The sequence below is a fragment of the Tursiops truncatus genome, chromosome 18 (assembly GCF_011762595.2).
Source record: "Tursiops truncatus isolate mTurTru1 chromosome 18, mTurTru1.mat.Y, whole genome shotgun sequence".
NCBI classification, from domain to species: domain Eukaryota; kingdom Metazoa; phylum Chordata; class Mammalia; order Artiodactyla; family Delphinidae; genus Tursiops; species Tursiops truncatus.
In genome coordinates this window covers 40,099,605-40,108,822 of record NC_047051.1, presented here as the reverse complement: position 1 = coordinate 40,108,822, position 9,218 = coordinate 40,099,605, and the positions used below count along the sequence as shown (strand labels likewise).

Sequence of the window (9,218 nt, the reverse complement as noted above, 5' to 3'; positions counted from 1 at the left end):
TACCTGCAAAAACAAACCCAAGACAATTAAGAAACTGTCAGTAGGAACATACATATTGATAATTACCTTAAATGTAAATGGATTAAATGCTTTAACCCAAATACATAGACTGGATGAATGGATACAAAAACAAGACTCATATAAATGTTGTCTACAAGAGACCTACTTCAGATCTAGGGACACATACAGACCGAAAGTGAAAAGATGAAACAAGGTGTTCCATGCAAATGCAAATCAAGGGAAAGCTGGAGTAGCAATACTCATATCAAATAAAATAGACTTTTAAAAAAAAAAATCATTTCAAGATTACTTATGTATTTACTTTAAAACAGGCCACAACACTAAGCTTCTGGCCCATTCTGATAATGCAAAAGATACAAATGCTTGCTCAGCAGTTGAAGGGCATGCTTTAGTAGCATGTTTGAAAAGTGAATAAAAGTCTATATAAAACAAATATTCAAATAGTTTCCATAGGAACACAGTTAAGTGTGACCCCATCACCTAGTCTTCCACATTGTTGCATCTGTGCCAACACTACTCACATAGACATCTCAAAACTAGCAGTAGTTAAGTTAAATGGTCCCCCCCCAAACCCTTAAATCAAGCTAAACTCACAGTTAACAGCTACAAGAATTGTATCTACACATTAATACAAGCTGAAGCACAGGCTGCTGGGTGCCGTTTCAGCCCACTCTCTCAAGCACAGGACACAGGCAGAGTGCCAACATCCAGCTCCTCTACTCCGGGTGGGAAGTCATGGTTCTGGATTTTCTGCATCAGTTGCCATGGTAGCCCTGACATCACATAGTAGATGGTTGGTCTCTGGAATCCATTGAAAGTAGAAGCAGCAGTGACAGCAGTGACAGAGCAGAGTGTAAACACCCATGTTTTCAAACAGCATCCAATCGCCCTCATGCATCTCAAGTAAGTTACAGTGCTCAACAATGCGATCCGGGCCATCACAGGTTGGTCCCCAGATGCTGAATGAATAATACTTCTCATCTGGTTTGAGTCTCTTCTGCAGAAGAGGCTTCACATGTTCATGATCGTAGAGGATGCAGTTGAATGATGCATATACTCCATCATTCACATAATACATAAATGTCTGTTCACTCGACTCATCTTCATCATCAGAGCCTGTCTGTTCCTTTAAGATGAGTTTTTGGCAATGATATTAACAGCTAGAGTGAAAACTGAGGCAACACAGTATCTTCCTGGCTCAGGTATGATTCTCACTCCAGAATCTGATGGAAAATACTTGCATGACACTGGGTTGATTACACTGGTGGTCTCTTCAAATTTAAGATTTACATCCTCAGATCCAGGAAAGCCACCACCAATATCAAGCAGAAACATGTTGAAACCAACCTCAGCTCCCATGTCAAAGTCACAGTGGGCATCAGAGATGGTCTGCACGAAGGTCTCTGGATCAGTACAATGATGTCCCACATGGTAGCTGACACCAATGACATCAATATCTTGCTCTTTTGCCCATTCCAAAATAAGCCTGCTGGTTTTGAGCGTGACACCAAATTTGACACTGAGGTGACAGACTGCTTTGGAATCATCAGTGGCAATCTGAAAAACCAACTTGGCCTTTGGATGTGCCCTGGCAACTTTCACCACCTCGACTTCACTATCAAAAGTCATCATTTGGACTCCATTATTGGCAGCATATTTAATCTGAGACACTTGTTTACAAGGATTTGCATAGATAATCCTCTCTGGAGGCACCCTGAGACTCTGCACTAACTGGATTTCAGTCTTGCTGGTACAGTCAAATCCTTTCCCAATGGCAGGTGTGGTCTTCACTATGGTTCTACTATCATTGCATTTGACTGCATAAAAGGGTGTGACTCGGGCTTCCCTGGTGGCACAGTGGTTGAGAGTCCACCTGCCGATGCAGGAGACACAGGTTCATGCCCCAGTCCGGGAAGATCCCACATGCCATGGAACGGCTGGGCCCGTGAGCCATGGCCGCTGAGCCTGCGCGTCTGGAGCCTGTGCTCCACAATGGGAGAGGCCACAACAGTGAGAGACTCGCGTACCGCAAAAAAAATAATAATAATAATAAATAAAGGGTGTGACTCAAGTAAGAGCTTTAAACCATATCAGATGTTTCTTTACAATGCCTCCCAGGTCCACAACATAGAAGACATCCTTATCTTCAGAAGAAGGAACATCATTAATGTTTTGGTCCAGAATGTCCTTGGCAGTAAAACCTTCATCCAAGAAATGGCAGTCAAACTTCATTACTAGTTATTCGTGGTTTCTTGATATATTTTTGAAACAACAAAATGGGAAACTAAGAGATGGAATTTAAAGAAATTATGCCAGCTTTTCACAAAGGCGATTCTCCAGGAATTCCGAGTCCCACTGAAGATGTGTGTGCCCTCGGTGCAGCAGTGAAAATGTTCTGATAAATGCACAATCTGCTGTCCACCTTAGAGCAAATGGGCACCATAGGTAGGCTCCATGGAGACAAGATGCTGCCACCACCGAGCACTCAGGACCACTGGCCACCCTGCCTCTTTCCCCACCAACCCCATCAACCACCCTCCCAGTTGCTCGCCACCTTGCTCCCTCCAGCAGAGGACAACCAGCCTGAGGTGGCACTGAGTGCTGGCAGAGGGGCAGCAGCAGTGGAGGTGGAGGGAACTGACCAAAAATACTTTAAAATAAAGACTGTTACAAGAGACAAGGAAGGACACTACATAATGATCAAAGGATCAATCCAAGAAATTATAAAAATTATAAATATATATGCACTCAACATAGGAGCACCCAATATATAAGTCAAATGTGAACAGCCATAAAAGGAGAAATAGACAGTAATACAACAATAATGGGGGACTTTAACACCCCACTTACACCAATGGACAGATCATCCAAACAGAAAATCAATAAGGAAACATAGGCTTTAAATAACACATTAGACAAGATGGACTTAACCAATATTTATACAACATTCCATCCAAAATCACTAGAATACACTTTCTTCTTAAGTGTACATGGAACATTTTCCACGATAGATCATGTCTTGGGCCACAAATCAAGTCTCAATAAATTTTAAAAAATTGAAATCATATCAAACATCTTTTCTGACCACAACGTAAGGAGATTAGAAAAAACTGACAGGAAAAACAAACTTGTAAAAAACATAAACACATGGAGAATAAACTAAACAACCAATAGCTCACTGAAAAATAATCAAAGAGGAAATAAAAAAATACCTAGAGATAAATGACAATGAAAACTCGATGATCAAAACCTATGGAATGCAGCAAAAGCAGTTCTAAGAAGGAAGCTTATACCAATACAAATGTACCTCAGGAAACAAGAAAAAAATATCAAATAAACAACCTAACCTTACACCTAAGGCAACTAGAGAAAGAAGAACAAACAAAAGCCAAAGTTAGTAGAAGGAAAGAAATCATAAAGATCTGAGCAGAAATAAATGAAATAGAGATGATGAAATCAATAACAAAGATCAATGAAAGTAAAAGCTGGTTCTTTGAAAAGATAAACAAAATTGATAGACTTTTAGCCAAACTCATCAAAGAAAAATAAATAAATAAAAGGAGAGGGCTTAAATCAATAAAATTAGAAATGAAAAAGGAGAAGTTACAATGGACACCACAGAAATAAAAAGGATCATAACAGACTACTACAAACAACTATATGCCAATAAAATGGACAATCTAGAAGAAATAGATAAATTCTTAGAAAGGTACAACCTTCCATGACTGAACCAGGAAGAAATAGGAAATATGAACAGACCAATCAAAAGTACTGAAATTAAAAGTGTGATTTAAAAAATTCAAACAAACAGAAATCCAGGACCAGATGACTTCCAGATGAATTCTATCAAACATTTAGAGAAGAGTTAACACCTATCTTTCTGAAACTCTTCCAAAAATGTTGCAGAAGAAGGACACTCCCAAGCTCATTCTATGAGGCCACCATCACTCTGATATCAAAACCAAAGATACCATAAAAAAAAGAAAACTATAGGCTGATATAACTGATTAACACAGACACAAAATTCCTCAAGAAAATACTAGCAAACCGAATCCACCAACACATGAAAAGGATCATACATAGTGGGATTTATCACAGGGATGAAAGGATTCTTCAATATATGCAAATTAATCCATGTGATACACCACATTAACAAACTGAAGAATAAAAACCATATGATCATCTCTCTCCAACCCAAAGACATGGACTGGATGAATGGATATAAAAACAAGACCTCTATATTTGCTGTCTACCCCTATATTTGCTGTCTTCAGACTTAGGGACACATACAGACTGAAAGTATGGGTATGGTAAAAAGGATTCCATGCAAATGGAAATCAAAAGAAAGCTGGAGTAACGATACTCATGTCTGACAAAATAGACTTTAAAATAAAAATTATAAGAGACAAAGAAAGACACTACATAATGATCGAGGGATCAATCCAAGAAGACATAACAATTGTAAATATTTTTGCACCCAAAATAGGAGCCCCTCAATATATAAGGCAAATACTAACTGCTATAAAAGGAGAAATTGACAGTAACTCAATAATAGTGGGGGACTTTAACACCCCACTTTCACCAATGGACAGATCATCCAGACAGAAAATCAATAGGAAATGACACATTAGACCAGAGGGACTTAACTGATATTTATAGAGCATTCCATCCAAAAGCAGCAGAATACACATTCTTTTCATGTGGTACACATGCTGGACCACAAAGTGAGCCTCGGTGAATTTAAGAAAATTGAAATCAATATCAAGCATATTTTCCAACAACAACTGCTATATTTAAAATAGAAAACCAACAAGGACCTACAGTGTAGCACAGGGAACTCTGCTCAATATTTTGTAATAACCTAAACAGGAAAAGAATTTGAAAAAGAATAGATACATGTATATGTATAACTGAATCACATTGCTGTACACCTGAAACTAACACATTGTTATCTGACTATATTCCAGTATAAAATAATTTTTTTTTAAATATGATCATCTCAATAAATGCAGAAAAAGCTTTTGACAAAATTCAATGCCAATTCATGATAAAAACTCTCCAGGTAGTGGGCATGGAGGGAACCTACCTAGACATAATAAGGGACATATATGACAACCCCACAGCAAACATCATTCTCAATGGTGAAAAGCTGAAAGCATTCCTCCTAAGATCAGGAACAAGCCAAGGAAATCCACTCTTACCACATTTTTTCAACATATTTTGGGAGTCTTAGACATGGCAATCAGAGAAGAAAAAAAAAAATCCAAATTGGAAAAGAAAAAGTAATACTTTCACTGTTTGCATATGACAGGATACAATTCTTAGAAAATTCTAAAGACACTACCAGAATAGTACTAGTTCTCATGAATGAATTTGGTAAATTTGCAGGATACAAAATCAGTAAACAAAAATCTCTTGCATTCCTATACACTAACAACAAAAATCAGAAAGAGAAATTAAGGTACAATCCCATTTACCATCACATTAAAAGGAATAAAATACTTAGGAATAAACCTACCTAAGGAGGCAAAAGACCTGTACTCAGAAAATGATAAGTTACTGGTCAAAGAAATGAAAGATGACACAGACAGATGGAGAGATATACTATGTTCTTGAATTGGAAGAATCAATATTACCAAAATGACTATACTACCCAAAACAATCTACAGATTCAATGCAATCCCTATCAAATTACCAATGACATTTTTTTCAGAACTAGAACAAAAAATCTTAAAATTTGTATGGAGACACAAAAGACCCTGAATAGCCAAAGCAATCTTGAGAAAGAAAACTGGAGCTTGAGGAGTCAGGCTCCCTGACTTCAGATTATACTGCAAAGCTACAGTAATCTAAAGAGTATGGTACTGCCTCAAACCAGAAATATAGATCAATGAAACAGGACAAACCCACACACCTATGGTCAACTAATCTATGACAAAGGAGGCAAGGACATAAAATGGAGAAAAGATAGTCTCTTGAATAAGTGGTGCTGGGAAAACTGGACGACTACATGTAAAAGAATGAAATTAGAACATTCTCTAACACCATACAGAAAAATAAACTGAAAATGGATTAAAGACCTAAATGTAAGGCTGGATACTGTAAAACTCTTAGAGGAAAACATAGGCAGAACACTCTCTGACATATATCAAAGGAAGATCTTTCTGGATCCACCTGCTAGAGTAATAAAATAAAAACAAAAATAAACAAATCAGACCTAATCAAACTTAAAAGCTTTTGCACAGTAAAGGAAATCATAAACAAAACAAAAAGACAATCCACAGAATGGGAGAAAATATTTGCAAATGAAGTGACTGACAAGGGATTCATCTCCAAAATATACAAACAGCACATGCTGCTCGATTCAAAAAAAACAACCTAATCAGAAAATGGATGGAATATCTAAATAGACATTTATCCAAAGAAGATATACAGATGGCCAAAAAGCACATGAAAAGCTCCTACAACACTAATTATTAGAGAAATGTAAATCAAACTATGATGAGGTTTCACCTCAGACCAGTAAGACTGGCCATCATCAAAAAATCTACAAGCAGAAAATGCTGAGGAGAATGTAGAGAGAAAGGAACCCTTTTACACTGTGGGTTGGAATGTAAATTGATACAGCCACTATGGAGAATGGTATGGAGGTTCCTTATAAAACTAAAAATAGAACTACTATATGATCCAGAAATCCCACTACTGGGCATTTTCCCTGAGAAACTATACTTCAAAAAGATAAATGCACCCCAATATTCATTGCAGCACTATTCACAATAGCCAGTACCTGGAAGCAACCTAAATGTCTATCAAGAGAAGAATGAATAAAGGAGATGTGGTACATATATACAATGGAATATTCCCCAGCCATATGAAAGAACAAAATAATGCCATTTGCAGCAACATGCGTGGACCTAGAGACTGTCATATTGAGCTACGTAAGTCAGACAGAGAAGGATAAATATTATATGATATTACTTATATGTGGAATCTAAAAAAATGGTACAAATGAACTTATTTACAAAACAGAAATAGAGTCACAAATGTAGAAAACAATCTTATGGTTACCATGGGAGAAAGGTGGGGAGGGATAAATTGGGAGTTTTGTGTTGACATATACACACTACTATATTTAAAATAGCTAACTAATGTATAGCACAGGGAACTCTACTCAATAGTTTTTAATGACCTATATGGGAAAAGAATCTAAAAAAGAGTGGATATATGTATATGTATAACTGATTCACTTTGCTGCACAGGAGAAACTAACACAACATTGTAAATCAACTATACTCCAATAAGATTTTTTTTTTTTAAAAGCAAATGACATTCTTGCTTTGCAATTTAGCATAAGTGTTCAAATAGGAATAACCGATTGAATGTCAAGCTGTTTACATTTAAAAAGCCCACAGAAAAATATATTCTCATGGAAATTTCAAAATTATAAGAATAAAATTATAATCTTGAAAGATTTGAGGAAGAATGTATATAACAATCTGAAAATGAACATTAGATTATCTACAATTTTCTATAACAAAATATAAAAAAGCCCCAACATTCTAACAGAAAATGATTGGAACTTTTAATTTAACACTAAAATAGGAATCAGTTGTGAAGGCAAATAAATAATATGAAGAAAACCAAGAAAATTAAGGACATATGATACATATATAAATAAAATACTCATGTACACCTTAAGTGAAATGAAGTAAATTCCCAGGATTTAGTTATAATGCAATCCTAGAAAGCAACTGGAGCAGAGTGGAGCAGAAGGGTATAGACCTCCAGAAATTATAGTATAGTATGTTAGAAGGATAATATTGATAAAATAAAGACATTGTTCATTGTATTGTATAAGCAAAAACAAAAAAGAATATTAATAATATCAAGTAAAGAATATTTTAATGAAACAAAATGGGACATGATTTCGATAATAGATGAAATAAAGAATAATTTATTTAAAATTAACTTTTTAGATAATTTCCTTTGAACCATGCAAAAATGAAGGTAATATAGCCATGACAAAGATAATGTAAGTCTATCCCTCAATCTGAGTTATGTATTCAACAATGTTAGCATAGACATAATGTAAATATAATATATTCAAAGATTTTCCATTTTGATGGTCAGTTTGTCTGCAAAGCATGGGGAATCTAATTATGCCTATAGAAAGAAATATTAAATTACTATACTTTGATAATTTAAGAAGTTATTTTATACTTGAATGTAACTGTTCTAATTAATTTACATCCATTCTCTAACATATTCCTTATAACTTCTCCAACATGGGTAGTTGTTTTGACATTACGGATTAGAAAACCAAGAGACAGAAAAGTTATGTAATTTCCTCAAAATGAATGTATTCTAAAATATGTATGTATGTATTTTGAGGTAGAATTTCACTTAGGATTTAAATCCAGGCAATCTAGAAACATACTAATTTAAACTAACAATTGAATCAACTGAATATAGAAAGTGAGTGATAGTAAGATAAGCATAAGTGGAGTAAACTTTAATTCTCAGAGATAGAAAGACAATCAAAACCATGTGTATGAAGAAACAGATATAAATGCAAACAACATATGTTTATAGAACAATCACTTAAAGAAGTGAATACTACAAAGAGTTTTCCTTCAGAAAGTGCACTGGGAGTTAGGGAATGGTTTCAGAAACTTGTTTTTTACTTTGATACTATGCAATTTTGTTTTTTTTTACATTTGTATATATTGTTTTGGTAATGTGTAAAAAGTATATACATTCTTATTATGCCCAAGCATTAGAAACATTTGCAAAGTTTCCTTGAAAATTTGTTTCTAATAACAGGTCTCTTTGCACATACTTAATAGACAAATATGTGCATACACTGAGCATCTAATTACCATGCAAACAAACCTTGTTATTTCATAACCTCTAGAATGTATATTATTCTATGCATATCAGAGTATATTCTAAGAAATATTCTAGTCAGGAAATTTCTGAGTTGCTGAAATATTACAGAAAATGTAGATTTAGTACAATTGCCATGCTCACTTGCCTGGTTTCAGAAAGAGTACCTTCTTGATTTTTACTTTTCATACTTATGCATTCATTAGACTATCTGCAGAAATAGAGGCTAAGTTGTAAAGAAGCAAAACGGTAAATATTCTAACCTTGGGAATAGAAAGAAAAAGAGGAAACAAGTAGGAGATAAAACTGTC

At 35.2% G+C, this 9,218-nt stretch overlaps 1 pseudogene; it reads right to left on the bottom strand.

Annotated features, from left to right (window-relative positions):
* Window positions 1-639: 639 nt before the first annotated feature.
* On the bottom strand, window positions 640-1,653 carry LOC101321170 (ornithine decarboxylase pseudogene; annotated as a pseudogene).
* Window positions 1,654-9,218: the final 7,565 nt, after the last annotated feature.